We start from the raw sequence: 16419 nt of genomic DNA, 5'->3' as shown, positions 1-16419 counted from the left end.
TGCAATTGTGTGCTTAGTCCAAGTATTTTTCTGGATGGGTGAAGTTAGATACGATACCATCTAATCTGAAATGATGTAGTACTTTGAAATTTCCGTAGGTCTACTTAAAATGTCGGTTTAAAAAAGCTTCATACTCGAGACTGCCTTAATTAAATGATAATTAACGTTATGAAACAATATTTCGAAAACAAACGTTTTATGTTCTTTAAAAGATAGACCATGTATAGCCAAAATATGTGTTTTACACGCTTACATTTATATCCAAACACACTGACCTCTGTAGAAAGTATTTCCTATTTTTTTCTAACGTTTTTGGTAAATTATGGTGACCAATATGGTATCGAACAAAAACGATCATTTTAGGGGAAGTCACATACCACCTCACATGATACTAATTGTTGCATTTGTAAAGAAATTATATCCGTGTGAACACGGAATCCAAATACAATCATAATAAATTTAATACCATTTAATGTCTAACTGATGACTGATAGCATATTCCTACATTGCACCTATTGTAACGTTCACACAAAATATTACGCTTCTGAAATTAATAAAGAAAAGGAAGATATCTAACAAAGAATGCATATTCTACATTACAAATATGCCTGCAGGTAAACTTACAAGCAACAACAAAGTGCATTTGAGCGGGAAAAGGTAAATAAACTCCGTGAAGATGTGTATTTTACTAGATAACCTCAATTGTTTCCTTCATGTATTACATTAACACGCTTTTATAATTAAAAGGTTTCATCGTTTAAGAATTGAAGGTGATTTGGGATTTTTAGAATTTTGCAGGACTATCTATCAAAATGGTGAAATAGAACATGAAATTTTACTGGCATATTACACATTTCTGAACAGAGTATTTCAGTCAAAATGCATTCTAATTTATATTTTATATCTTATTCCACTTCAACAGCAATAAAGATGTGAACATATTTCCCTTAATATTACCATACAAAAGAAAAGCTCTAAATGACGTCATAGCGGTTTAAAGACGAATAAAAACAAAGTTTCTAGTCAGTTTTATCATTTTAAACGTAATGTTATGTATTTTCTGTAAAATATTTTTTTAATCAAGAAACATACTATAAGAAATAAAGAACAACTACCATTGTATTTGAATTCTATCAAATTTTACATAGATAATATATAATCAATGCATGAATCGTTAATTGCCATAAACAGCAGGAGTATCATCTGGCCTCGAGGCCCTGCTTCTCCAACAAAAATTACATTGGGGTCCGATAAGAGTCCCGTGTATTGGAACTTTACAACTGGCACGCTAAAGATTCGGGAAGCTTCAGGAATTTTAGCGCCTTCTGTATCTTGGACTATCCTACCACTAATAGTACTAACAGTCTGCCCACATGGGTTACCGGTAGCGACTATAAATAAACTTACAAACAAACAGGAAGGCGGTCTGTAATACTTTTAGCCAAATCCCTAAATGTATGATATATATGTACGTTATATTCTTTGAGATGCATGGATATATGCTTAGCTAAAAGTATTAGTTACTCCGGTCGTAGTTTGCCATTGTGTGCGGTTCCTCAGTGTTTACTGTTCCTTTGGGATCATGGAGTCCATTCAGCATATGTGTAAGAGTTCCGCTGAAGCCGGTGCTAGGGGGCGTGAGAGGTGTTGCATATTTCGTTACCTCTCATGAACAGTCTCAATCAAACCGAGTCTGCTATTATTCTTTTTTGGTTGCATTCTGTGCTTCCAAGGGATCTTTTTTACAGATTTTATTTCATATAGTTGTGTCCTGGGGATAGTTAAATATTTTATCCCTATGGCAGAAATGATGTCAGTATTCCCGGGACACAGCTTTATATAACATTCATAATTATTTTGCTGTCCTGAATTATTTATACATAATCAAACTGGCACGGTAGCCCGGAGAAAAAATAAAGTTACAGTTCTATTCTTGGTGCTTATATTATACGGTATAACGGCGCACGTTACAATAATTATGTTATCAAAGCACGTAAACAATTCCAAGTATGATCGATGCTAACAATATCAATCATATTTGTACAGACTCGTGAGTGAAAATTGGGGAAAGTGTAATTACATCGGATCTGTGCATATATTTCTGGGGTAATCCATTTTGAGCGCCATTAATATGTCTGTTTGCTTTATTCAATTACAAGTTATTATTTCTGTTTGCAATCATGTTGTTCTAATACCTCGCTTTGATTGAGAACCACTATGATAACAATTACGTCTAAAATCACTTTCGAAGTGGAAGGATGTTGGTATTTATTTTAATTGGGATTTCTTAGAAAGTTCAAGTACTTTATACTAGCTTTGAATCGCGGATTTCTTCTGCACTGTTCAGCTCTTACCCGCAAACAGATGTAGTGGGATTATTTACCTAACGTGTTTAAGATAACTTTATATCATTTAGCCATATCATAGATATATAAAGAAGAGCTTTCAGTACATAATGGTTTTTGCATACCAGAACATAAATCAGCATTTCAATATCAGTAAGAATTTGATAAATATATTTGTTTTGATACCATATCGACTTTGTTTAAACAATTCAGAAAAGAAATGGTATCTATAGCTTTATTTCAAATATGTTAAGACGCAACAATAACTAACATCTTAAAATAGAATCCGTACATATAAAACTAAACACGATCCAATACGGGTTACAACTACATAATGCGAACTTCCACTAAAAACGAATTTTTGACACTTTTTTGTTGTTATTGTTGATGTTGTTTGGGGTTGGATGGCACACTACACAATTATTGTCATAAGGTGGCTTTCCAGCTTTTGATAGGGCCAGGTTCATTTCAAGCATTGGTGGGCAGCTGAGAGAACCGTTAGTCAGCTGGATGGCTCAAACCAACAGTGGTGGGAGCAGGTGATTCGAAGTGAACGACCGTAACCACTCGGCCACGGAGACCTCGAAGTGAACGACCGTAACCGCTCGGCCACGGAGACCTCGAAGTGAACGACCGTAACCACTCGGCCACGGAGACCTCGAAGTGAACAACCGTGACCACTCGGCCACGGAGACCTCGAAGTGAACGACCGTAACCACTCGGCCACGGAGACCTCGAAGTGAACGACCGTAACCACTCGGCCGAGGAGACCTCGAAGCTTTTATATCAGTATAAGATAACAACTTTATTTTCTGAAGGTTACATACTAAGTGTACAAATACAAATATCATACAACTTATGTCCTGTATGGTCTTAAATTAAATTTCATATACGTTCATACATTTACACAATCATACAGTCAATTTATAATCAAATATTTATACAAAAATACACATATCAGAATTACTTAAATGTTTCTTCGACAAACACGTCTCAAATTATAGAAGTCTTAAAAATCATGATATACATAAATTATAAGTAATCTTGTTTTAAAAGAAGTCTAGAATTTGATTATCACAATCCCCACATACAGGAATTTTAAGCTTACCAGGTTTTACATTAAAAATACATATGTAACAATACCTGCATGTATATAACAGAAAAGTTGCCATTGTTGCAATTTGTAACCATGTAAGTTGGATAAGGTTTTCCAAACGGTAACAAACATTCGGGCTTTGAAAATTCAAACCTTTGCGACATATTTCCTGAAAATCTACCCATTGCAAACCTGGCTCAAAAATTTACCAAGCGTCACAAAGATTAATTCATAACAATTAAGGCGTCTGTCCAATGAAATAACATACATATTCCAGATTTGGATTATGAGACGATAAAATTATTATTATTATTATTGGTAACCGAATTATTCAACATTCACTCTCATTTAAAAACAAATAACATTAATTCAACAACATTCTTGTTATTACAAGTAATAAATTGCTAAAAACTATTGTAGCAAGAGAAAATTCTTTAAAGCACGTTTGAACGCAGACATATTATTATGAAGTTTTATGTAAGAAGGAAGTGAATTCCATACGCGTGCAGCTTTGTGACTAACTGTTTGTTTCAGATAGTTCGTTTTAAGCTTAACAATAGAAAGATTTATTTCATTCCTTTCGATTGTTCTGAAACAAACCAATCACATCAAGAATTACCAGCTGTAAAACATTTTTTAGCTGGTTTTCGGATTTGGTTAGTCTTGAAGATTCTCTGAAATATGCATTATTCTGAAAATAAAACAACAAAAAAAGATAAAAAATCCATTATGATTCAGCAATTATCTGACACTTATTCACTACGTGTCAACTCAATGTACTGTATGTGCCTTAACGTTGGTACGAGCGTTTGTTTGTTTGTTTGTTTGTTTTGGGTTTAACGCCGTTTTTCAACAGTATTTCAGTCATGTAACGGCGGGCAGTTAACCTAACCAGTGTTCCTGGATTCTGTACCAGTACAAACCTGTTCTCCGCAAGTAACTGCCAACTTCCCCACATGAATCATCAGAGGTGGAGGACTAATGATTTCAGACACAATGTCGTTTATCAAATAGTCACGGAGAACATACGCCCCGCCCGAGGATCGAACTCGCGACCCCGCGATCCGTAGACCAACGCTCTTACCTACTGAGCTAAGCGGGCGGTTGGTACGAGCGTATCAGCATATGAAATATGAAATATGTAAGCTCATTTCATACACCAACAAACATTTGATTTTCCGGACCATGTTTTTTCTCCCTCCAGACACGTTTCTGGATTTATCTTGCTCGAGGCTTTCTCTCATGATTTATCTTTTGGTATAATTACCTTTCATTCTCTAAATTGAGACTGATATTGTTGACATAAATTCGAGATACCTGTAAAGCGTTACCATCTGTGAAACAGTGTATTTAGCATAAAATAACATTATTCACGTAACCATTTGGGAAACATTACAGCGTTTGTTTCCGTGCAAAAACATTTATAAATTGTTTGAAGAAGTGCCAGCCGTAATTTGTCGTAATGAGTTTTACGCTGCTTTAATTTGTTACTACCAATTACGTCCAAGTGAAAAAGCACGTAATGGAAACATGTTATAAATCATACTTGTGTTTGTATATCTCACGCGTACCTGCAATTACTATTGTTCCAATATATCCGTAACAAGGTTGTTTTTTTTACCTGGCTCCTTTTTCAATATAAAGCTACAGTCACACATACGGATATGTCCGTGCGTTGAGGTACGGTGCGTATAGGATTAGTCTGTGGGTGTATAACTACGGAGCAGTATGTCTTAGTACGGGAAAAATGGTAATAAGATTAGTATTAACCGTCGTTGTGCAGAACTTCGAAGAAATTAATAGGAACATTCTGATTTTCAAAATATCTTCATTAACTTTATATTCATCATTTGAATTATTTTACTTGTGTTTTTCATATTGTAAATTAGAGCTTTTTTTGACATACAACATTTGAATAATTGTAAAATAACGATTTTGACTTTGTGAATGGAATGGATTGCTATAAACTTTACAAAAATCCTGGTTATGATATAAAGCAAGATTTTTATGCAAAGTTTTGTTACTTTTCTAAAGAAAGATAACATACTTAACTTGAGGGAATCTGCTGTTTGCTCAGCTGCTTTCTATTGTTAAGACTTTATCAGTTAGGGCTATGTTTGGAAACCCTCAGTGAAGCGAAACAGAGACATATTAGCAACATGTTCTTGCTAATAGTATTCTGTCAGTAAGTAACTGTTGTTATTCGATGAATAGTTCTGCAAAGTGTTTATAGATCTGTGAGTATTTGTGAACCGAGCGAGCGTAGCGAGCGAGGTATTCAAATCTTCTCATAGGTCTATAAACACCATGAACTCTATTCCGAGAATGATAACTAACTACCCTGCATGCTTTTTAAAGTCCAGGCTGGTTAAACGTTATGCATGTATAATTAAATACAAATAAATAAAAGAAGGAACAACACCATGTTTTAAAATTGTCGGGTAATATTAATATAACAAAATTTCAAACTTGCTACGCATCTGTAAATATGTTTGTCAGCAATTAGGAATATGATAACATAAATAGAGGTAAAGTGTACCAAAACATTAATTAGGTATGAAAGGGACATAAATGGAAAACATCTGCAAGAGTAATACAGCTGTGTCATGTGGCTAATAATTTGGAATAACTAAGTCTGAAATAAATCTGTTTAAAAATAACTGAGACAGAGCAAAAGTACATCACAACTTGAACCTGATATTCTTAGCAAATTGGGGGCGGGGCATAGTTCATAACATATTTGTGTCCGAGTTATGAATCTGCACGCCCAAACGGAAGTCGCCAAAAATTAGGCGTTCACTTTCGTTTTTCAAAGTTTTGGAAGCTGTCGGTAGTAGGTATTTTTATATTTTTCTCTGGCTATTTGGAATAAATATTCTTGTTGCATGTATTATTCAGTGTATGATAAATGTCTCTGCAACACACAGTCGTACAACAGATATTAACGCTTGAAATTAAAACATATTTTCACAAAAAACACAGGATGGTCAAAGCAAAAGACGAAGCTTTCAGGCTAAAAATGCCCGTTAATTTGGAATTGCGAAGGAAATTCGTGTCGGAACCGCTTCTGAATGTTTCATTATCAATCATTGCACATGATATGCATTTACAATCCTGAATGAAATATTGTTTAATCCAAAATGCATCTGAATTATGCACTGACCGCCTAGTCGCAAAACTTGATATAAAATTGTTCAACTATTCGCCAAAAAACTGTACGACTATTCAATAAAGAAATGATGAAGTGTTTGACCTTATAAGCTCCATGCACTGTACTCATTGAAATAATAGATACAAGTTTTATATTGTATATCACTTGTGACAGTCAAACAGCATTTATTGGTCTATTTCCCTGGACAAGAAATAAAACATATATATGCGTGTTTCCGCTAACATAGAGAAAAGTATATATTTATTCCGCTTAGTTTGACAGGACACTTTGTTTTTCAGTTTTTTCTTTGTATTCTTAGCTCCAGAGAAATGGGTGCTTTTCTACTCGCCTCGGCTTTGGCGTTGGCTTTCTTGGATAAAGTTTTTCAGCAACCTTTGTTTTTCTGTCACATCTTTTTACTATTGCTTATATCTTATTTTAACTTCACATAAACATTGTGCAGCATACAAACAAAGTTTATGCAGGAGCTGAGCCCATTATACCCAAGGTCAAGGTCACCAAGGTGTTATACTTTTTTCAGGTTAAAGGTTTTGGGAAAGCTCCGTTTTCTTGACATATCTTTGGTACTATCAAATATAATGACTTGAAAATCATACATCTTTAGTATCAACAATTCATGTGTGGCAACAATTCCCATAAATCTGATATTTTTACAGAATTATGCCTCTTTCATACTTGGTTAAACCTTTTTCGCAAGCTTCGTTTCCGAAACATACCTTTGTTACTATCAAAGATAATGACTTGAAACTATATATTCGTGTTCAACATCTGCATGTGTCAAATCAATCCCCATCACCTTGTTTGTGTTTTTGACAGAATCATACCCCTTTTACACTTGGTTATAGTGTTTTCTGGACATATCTTTTATACTATCAAAATTATTGAGTTGAAACTCAAAATATAGTTTTACCGTTAACAACTGCATCTGTGGGATCAATACCAATAATTCTGATTTGCATTTTGCAGAATTATGCCCCTTCCATACTTGACCTGTAACCCCATGAATAGTAGGGTATTTCTACATCTAAGTGTATCTCCCTTTCAAAATCTAGAAAATAAAGGACTCTTGAGACACAAATCTAATTGCTGTGTAAAGTGTAGTGAGTAGTGAGAAAACTGCAGTAATAACATCTAAACTGGTCCACGACTGTTCTAAAAACGAAAGAAATTATAACTATTATTTTTAACTGTTGGTTACCATAAGACAAAGTCAAAACATTGAAATATAAGAATGAAAAGAAGTTTTGAAGTTTTGAATAGGCGTACAGTTTTTCGACTAAGCGTACAGTCAGGATTTTAAAAATTGCGATTAGTGGGCCAGTAATGTATCGAATAGTGGGACACTTGTAATCGACATACATATTCCAGAAAAACACATTTTCTTGAAAACGTATTCATTTTGAAAAAGCTCAAGAAACATGTATTTCAAAGAATTGATAGTTTGATTACGAAATCGAACAAATATCAACACGCGATTTGACTTGAAATTAAGTATATAATGAGTTTTATCAGGCATTTTTAGTATCTACGTAATAGTAGCTCTTAGACAGTATGTAAATTAGAAATACACTTGTTGTATGCGGTATTAACAAATTAAACAAAGAAAAGTAAACCAAGTCATCCGTGACAGCAAAAAATTGTGTTTTGATTTTTGAACGCCTAGTTTTTGGCGACTACCATTTTGGCGTACATTTGTTTGTTTGTTTTGGGTTTAACGCCGTTTTTCAACAGTATTTCAGTCATGTAACGGCGGGCAGTTAACCTAACCAGTGTTCCTTTGGCGTACAGAGAGTCCGTATACTGTAATGTTGGTGATATATTGAACAACCTTTAGTCTTAAGTATGAATCAAATACACTTAGTTACAACAGAGATAAGGCAAAAGCATCAAAATTAAACTGAAATTGTAAGTAAAAAGGGCACAAATGTATATCTAAGATTCAAAATATTAAGATTAAATGTGCAAAATACTAAAGTATTTGTTAGCTTTTGGCATTGTAATATGTAATCTATCTTATAACTATAAACCGCATGTGTTTGTAATCAGAACCTTATTTCTGTTACTTTTCAATTGATTACAGGTACGGTTTTCGCCTGTTCCATTAATTACAGGTAATATTTTCATCTCTCTCTTAAACATGACATCATTAGTTACATATCACTGTAACGTTACATCGTTAACACCCATTTTAAATCATGCAAACAACAATACACTACTTCATGAACAGTTTGTGTTGGCGGAAAGGTAAATTTTATCTTCGTTTGCTTCAATACCAATACAGTGTTTGAATAATCGTTATTCATATTGAAGAAATCACCCTTTTTAAATCCATTAAATCTATGAAACGATTCATTTTAAGTATAGAACACGGCTCAGCAAAATAATCGCAACCATTTCCGGTTGCGTCTGGTCATAAGGAGTAATGAAGCGGACAACACCATTTACATTCCTTAGCACCGGCTTATAAATGCATTCCTTGGTATTGTACTCGTAAATATTAGAGGAGGAAACCCCTCCACACTATAACCCATGAATAAAAAGAAGATCCATCAACACCGAATGCATTCTTATCTTTTTTAAATAGAAAATGGAAACTCCACAAGTCGCTCAACACGACCGAAACGAAAATTTTGCAGGCTCGGCTTGATTGAGCCTGTTCATGGACGGTAGTGAAAATGCATGCTAAAACTTAAAAACTGAATACCGGAACCACTGTACTCAGAAACTGAACAGATTTTCAACTGTAAAATGACCCGTGATTACCGAACGACTTAGTTAAAAAGATGGAGAATGACAGTTAACAAATATTTGGTTCTTGTTAGCTAATTTGACTGAGCGCAAGTATCATGGTTGAATGATTTCTACGTTTATGTCAGTTCTAACAAGTACTCGATCTTTCCAAATGTTAGATCTGATGACGACCCGTTCAAATTCATCTTTCTATATAATCGGATTTCCAATATTGCTATTTTTATTTCCACCAATCTATTTTTATATGAACTAATCAGACGACTAAATTGTTTTAACAAGCGCGTTGGACACCAGATTTTGGCTAAAATAATCTTTCTGTAGAATTGAGCTTTCGGCATATCATATGTTTAAGAACATGAGTTTTGTTTCTAAACTATCTTTTAAAATGCGAAATCAAGAAAAAATTAACTCCCGAAATGTAAATCGAACCCCGGCGGCCCCGGCAATAAAATTTTTTCGGCGTTATTGACCAATACACCACAGAGGGACACATACCAATTGTAAAATATAAAGCTTTATAATTAAAGCATTTTACTTCCAGTATCAAGTTACAAACGCTTTTCAATTTTGAATGGAAAAAAGGGAAAACAACAAATTCTTATGCGTTTCCATAAGCTTTATTATCTTATTTCTTCGCAAAGAAAAAGCACGAAACCGTAGACATAAGAATAATAAACCCTTGACGACTGAAATCCTAAGTTAAATATAGATTTTTTAACTTCTACTTTCACTTTCAAAATGTTGAAAGTAAGGGTCTGATTTGCTAACGGAAAGGTCGTCTAAACGTGACTCTCTATAGTTTGTCTTCAGATCCAATGCGTAGCGTAAATAGGCGATGATTATATGTCGGTGATAAAATATATTTTTAATATTTGAACTCTCCCTTTAGAGATTTCCATAAAAAAGTCTACCTTCAGAACGCGACAAGAAATACTTTGACATTTCCTTGAGAATATTTGTCATATATGACATGAATATTAATCAGTATTGCATTGGCGTCAATAACGTATAGCAAGATGAACAAACATAACGTATATCAAGATGTTTCACAAACAATAAATAATGAAATATACAAGGAGAACATCTGAAAGCATAGAGCGTAACGTAATAACTGATTGAAGTCTGTCAACGAGAGGAAATGGTATGTGCCAAGCCTCCCCTAGCATTGGCTTAAAAGGAAAACACCAATATAGCAAGTTTACTTTTCATAATATTGTAAGAACACGGATGAATATCCAACAGGGGAAGCGATCAAACCGAGTCTGCTGTAATTTTGCTTGGTTGGGTTCTATTTTTCCAAAGGGTCTTCTTAGAGATTTTATTATTGTGTTCCATCTTCTGTAACTCAAAAAAGGGTTGTGCTGCTCAAATTTCTTCACCGTCAGGACAGACAATCACTTGAAAGTTTTATGGAGACAAAGTACTGAAAGCCGTTAAAAGAAAATACAACGAAATGCACCAAGAAGTGGTTTGCAGTGACCCATGACAATTCTAAGAGATGAAAAAGTTGTACAAATCAATCATCCAGTTTATTCACCAGATTCAAGTCCTTGTGACTTTTTCCTCTTTCAAAGGCTTAAAAAGATACTGGCTGTGTGCATATGTTTATCAAATAAAGCACTTGAGAGTGGTATTTGTCAGTTACTATTGTACAATAGACCGGTTTCCCATTCGGCGGATTTAGCATTCTCGGGATTTCTCACCAAATCCCGAATTTTCAAAACGAGGCGCAGACTTCCGGGTCAGAACTATGTGATAATGATAATGAAGCGATAGGATGTTGCTTGACAAAATATTTTTCCATTCCTGTTCTTGAGTTCCTTAAAAGTCAATAAAAAGAAATCTTAAATGTAAATCTTTATTTGGTTACAAGTATTAGACAAACATTGATAGAACTAAATTACTTAAGTGCGACACAGTACTCTGACATTCAAATAACTGCTATGTTTCAAAATAGGTAGTTGATAGGTAGTTCCTGTTCAAAACTTTAATCCCACTATTCTTTAGACTTATTTAAATACTAATTTTACGAGGAAAAGACGCTAAAATGCTTTCAGCCCGTCACGGCCTTTTCAGTTGCACAAAAATTGTGTCCATTAGTAATAGTTATCATATACTTTGTACAATGCTTTTTTCGTTTTTTAATCATTTTAATGCTTATGTTTCATTTATTTTGTATATATCAAAATTTGCTATTGTTTTAGCTATCCTCGATTTCTGGAACCAGGTTTCTGGTTTCCGACTTTAAATTTTAACTCAGTGATTGGAATCTGAATTAAAAGTAAAATCAAGTTGAAATATTACTTTTCAATATATGCAAAGACATCGGATTATAAACAGCATTTAGTAGCTCTTCAACCAACAGGTTCATTTTATTCAGCAATGAAGAACTATGACACTGGATTTACTTCAGCCGATGTAACGATTGACTTTTATACAGTTTTATGTAAAATACTGTTGCGCCCTGGTGATTAGTCTACATTTTGACAATTCTTTGTATCAGTCGAGCGAAAATGTAAAAGAAAGACAGTTTTATTTCGCATAATTGCAAAATATTCTAGGCTGTTGACAATCTAAATGCAAGCAGTTATCTGACTATATATAGCACCATATGGAAACTTTAAATGACACCCTAGAATATAACAAATCAAAAGAACTTTACCAGTTTTCCATTTTATGCGATATTGTATCTATTTGAAAAGCGGTATGATTTTAATTAACAACCATGTAAATGTGTTTCTCGCCAATCCAAATATTTTTCAGACTTGCCTTGAGGTTTTTAGCAGAAATCTTAAAGTTGATAATTTGATATTCTATTAGTATGTTACAATTTCCTAAGTGAAGATGCATCTAAACATTGCTTTTACAGCATTTTGGCTATTTTATACACTGCGCAAACGCATCGCCTAGACTCGCTTAATCGCCTTATTGACTTTTACTGTTTAGTTATTATAATTACTTACAAATGAAAGTATTTTAAAAAAGAGGCATACTTCTGGAGGCATTTTCCTGCTTGCAAACTGATCACAGTAATCAGAAAACCAACCTGGTGTCAATCAAGAAGGACTGTCCCACATACTGTCAAGATCTTTATCATATTCGGGCACGGTTTGTATTAGCAATTCAGTGCGAGTTTTAGGCTTTTACTTTCACTTGCAACGTAATAAGGATAATATAATGAATATGTACAGAAATGAAGTTATCATTACGGAACCAACCGACAGGAAATGTATGAAGAAGTCTTTTAAAAATAATATCAAGAATAAAGTTCAATTTGGTCAGATATGTTATTAGAAAAAAACGATTATTATGATATATCAATGTCTCCTACCAGCAGTCTGCGCCTTGTTTTGGATAGCAATGTGCAGATAACTATGCATGTAACTATGGAATGGGAAAAGGGTCTGTTATGTATTTTTTCCGATATTGAATGTCTTCAGGAAATGTAAGATTTTGTGAATGTATTTTGATATACCAAAATTATAAATTTAAATTCTAACTTTTGTATGACGTAGAACGCACACCATGCGTTTTCTAGTTCACATAAAATCAAGGAGGAAAGCTCTAGAAAAATATACTCTATGTCGTAATGCACAGTTTTTTTAACTGAGGCGATTACTAAAGAGGATGATGAGCTTAATTACAAAAATATGGTAGCTAATTGAAAACAGTCGCAGACAATACAGCTGATCTAATTATATGCCAATACTTTTGGTGAATACTTCAACTTAAAAATAGTTGATGTGTTTTAAATAACAATTTGAAGTAATACTCTTAAAACGAAACTGCAAATACTGCTGAACTATAGATAGAAAACCAGTAAAACCTCCTCATAACCATTTATATATTTTAATGGCTTATTCGAATATTTAGGTTAGCAAATTAATAAAATAATGAACTGATTAAGATGAAAAAACTTGTTTGTTTTTGGACTGCAGGCAAGACGTGTGGTTGTTGGCACTAGTGAATCACTTATTTTTATCTACTCTTTCCCGTACTCCCCTCCCCCCGGGTCGTGTTATCTTTACGGCTTGACAAACCAGACAACTCACACGAATCCAAACAAAAAGCAATAAGATATTCCATTTTGTCTATTATCCGACATTTTATGATAATTAGACGTAATCAGAAGTAAATGTTCTAATTATTTGTGACAATAAGGTAATATAACGATGATTGTATGTCTATCTTTTCACATTATTGCTAAGTGTTTTTTTTTTCTGCATTTTGCTGTGGCAACGCGGTTACATCGTTTAGTCGTAACTTTTCTTTTTCGATGTAGTTCTAGATTGATATGTATCTTACTAAGTACGATCGCTGTTCATTGGAAATAAGTAAAGCAGCTTATAATATCTAAATCCGGCATTATAAAAAATCATTTGTTATACTTAGGAATGACATACTGAACGTGAGCTGGTACAGTCAAGTGAATGTTTGAAGTCGTTATGTAAACATTTCTACTAAGGCATTGAACCATAAAACAGACAAAATGTTTCTACAGTTAATACATTTTCTGATTACCAGGAAACATACCTTTAAACAATATTTTTTTTTAAAATGTAAAAAGTGGAATAATTTGACAAAATGGAAACATAAAACGTTACCGAGCAAAGTAATAGGAGATGGGGTTTCACTGAATTTGTTTATGAGAGGTTATGAAAGTCAAACTCTGGAACAGTTTATAGTAGAACGGTATAATACATATATTTGAACAGATTACAACTTCCCAAAAGACCAGAAAATTAAAAAGTCCTATATGAAGAAATATTTCAATATGATATACGAGTTACTCCAATTGCGGGTGTATGTTTAGTGAATTACTTTAACAATTAATGTTGCATCTGCTTCACTGTATCAGATATCATTTATATATTCTTTATACATAGTAAGCATCGATGTGTGATTCATATATTTGATATAAGCCTTTAAAAGCTCCAAAATATTTGACCCACTTCTATTTCACCTAAGAACGTATAAAATGCACGCGTATCTAAAAAGCTTCCATTTTGTGAAGTGGGTCACAATGTCCGAGAAGTTAATCAAATCTATAAAAATATTATTGACATCTACTTACTCAGAAGAGCATCGTAGCTGTGAATTGTAGCTTTGCTCGGAGTGCATGCATTTTTGTATGAGAAAGCTATCTAAATGAACTACATGAGATTGCCATATAACAAAATTAACAGATATATCTTTTATGAATGTAACAGTTGTGTATTTCTTCAGCATTATATCACGTGCGTGCGTATGTAGCACACGAACATTTAACATATTATACCCATGAGGTTTTACAAGAAAATTGCCAATTACTATTATTGACTATGATTTATGATACTACATGTATGAACAATCCTTACTGAGATAGAGCAGTATTTATCATTAACGAAAGGCAATGGAAAATTGATGACGCCCTGTTATAATGGTCCTAATTACTAAGATAAAAGACTGCTATTCCTAGACAAAAGAAATGCTGAGAACATGCCAACTACAGTATAATTTTCTCATTAGTCTGATATGAATTCATAGTCTTTATATACGCTGAAAAAGAATCAGTCTGAACTCAAATATATACCGAGTGTCTTGCCATTTCAAACTATTGCCGCAAAGTCCGAGGGGTGTTCAATAGTTACAATAATTACTCGGAAAGATACTCATATCATCAAACAATGATGAAATTGTTACATAATGTAGACAGGGGAATATTGATATGACTAAATTCTATTTTCTTTGGACAAATGATAAATAAATGCTAGGCCCCGTGGCAACGTCATCAAGCCAATATTTGTCACTTTTTCTATTATGCAAGCTTGCCATTTACTTAGATTTTAAGATATTTTTCTTAAATCGGGAGTATATAAAAGTGAAAAAAAAGCCAGCGTAACATCATTACTATCAAATGACATTATTGAAATCTTTGACAGGTATGTTGAGCCGGTCATCGCTAGAAAATCTGTGTGGAACGAAAATGTTCGAAAGGCTAATGCAAGCGCACAATCACAGGTTGAGGTTCATAATGTTGCCGAAAACAGAACCATAATCAATAAAGGTATTCAAAATACTGAACTGGCATATAGATATCTATAGTTACCTAAATTGCAAAATCACTGTGCACAATAGAATATTAAAACACTCTTATGCTTATTTTGGAACAGTGTAATGCCGGACACATCACTGTAACAATATGCTGGAATAGTTGGAGCATGAGCACCTTTATATCTTTTTTCAGAATGATGACGAAATGTAATCATAATTATATTCAAGTCTTTTTAGACAATATTTTGCTACTTTACTGTCACTGTTCTATCTTACATGCCTACGACAAAACAAAAAGGAAGTAATCGTAACTAGATACGATCATGTGATTTAAAAAGTAATGCGATTTAAAACGAAATTGTTAAAAGACTGCAATAATTTGAAATTATGTTCGAAACCTCGTACATAACAATCTTGACATTTTGTGATTATTCAGATTTACTTAAATAATGTTTTGTAAAGTTTATATCGTGCTGTATCTAATGTTCTGATACTTTTCATACCAATACAACCAAACTTGAATATTTTTAATCCACATTAATGTATAATTGTTCATCAATAATGCATACAAAAAAGAAAGTGATAAATAACCACAGTGTATTTTCCATTTGTGCAATGATATATTCGACCAATGAATCAGTGAAATATGTAATAATCTTTCTAATTCATATGTCAAACAATTAACTTCAAATAAAATTTATACACATACTGCAAAAAGAGATCTGACAAATGTTAACTGGAGACGGTTTTGATTTAATTCCGGAAAAAAATGTGTCTGCGAGAACAAAGTCATTTGTTTACATTTACCAGTCTGACGGAATTTCACTCGATGTAAAAAAAGAACAAACATATTTTTTGCTAAAATTATATTATAAGTATCTATTTCTGCTTATCTGAAACTTATACGTTTTTAAGTTATGTGTTAGGTAGTGCAATAGTGACATGAATTATTAAATAAATATTTGAGCCATGCAAACAGAAAAAGAGAGAAAACCAACATAGTGGGTTTGCGACTGCGCGGA

The 16419-nt window shown here is 33.4% G+C and overlaps 1 long non-coding RNA gene across 1 annotated transcript in view; it reads right to left on the bottom strand.

Annotated features, from left to right (window-relative positions):
* Positions 1 to 3167: 3167 nt before the first annotated feature.
* LOC123562662 (uncharacterized) overlaps positions 3168 to 16419 on the bottom strand; it is a 76054-nt gene continuing 62802 nt past the window's right edge. Inside the window, exon 3 of the long non-coding RNA XR_006688600.2 lies at positions 3168 to 4132. This is a non-coding gene — a long non-coding RNA (uncharacterized LOC123562662). The remainder of the gene's footprint in view (positions 4133 to 16419) is intronic.

This window comes from Mercenaria mercenaria, chromosome 2, assembly GCF_021730395.1.
Source record: "Mercenaria mercenaria strain notata chromosome 2, MADL_Memer_1, whole genome shotgun sequence".
Lineage (NCBI taxonomy): Eukaryota > Metazoa > Mollusca > Bivalvia > Venerida > Veneridae > Mercenaria > Mercenaria mercenaria.
Note: the sequence above shows the minus strand (reverse complement) of the source record. Positions and strands in the feature narration are given on the sequence as shown.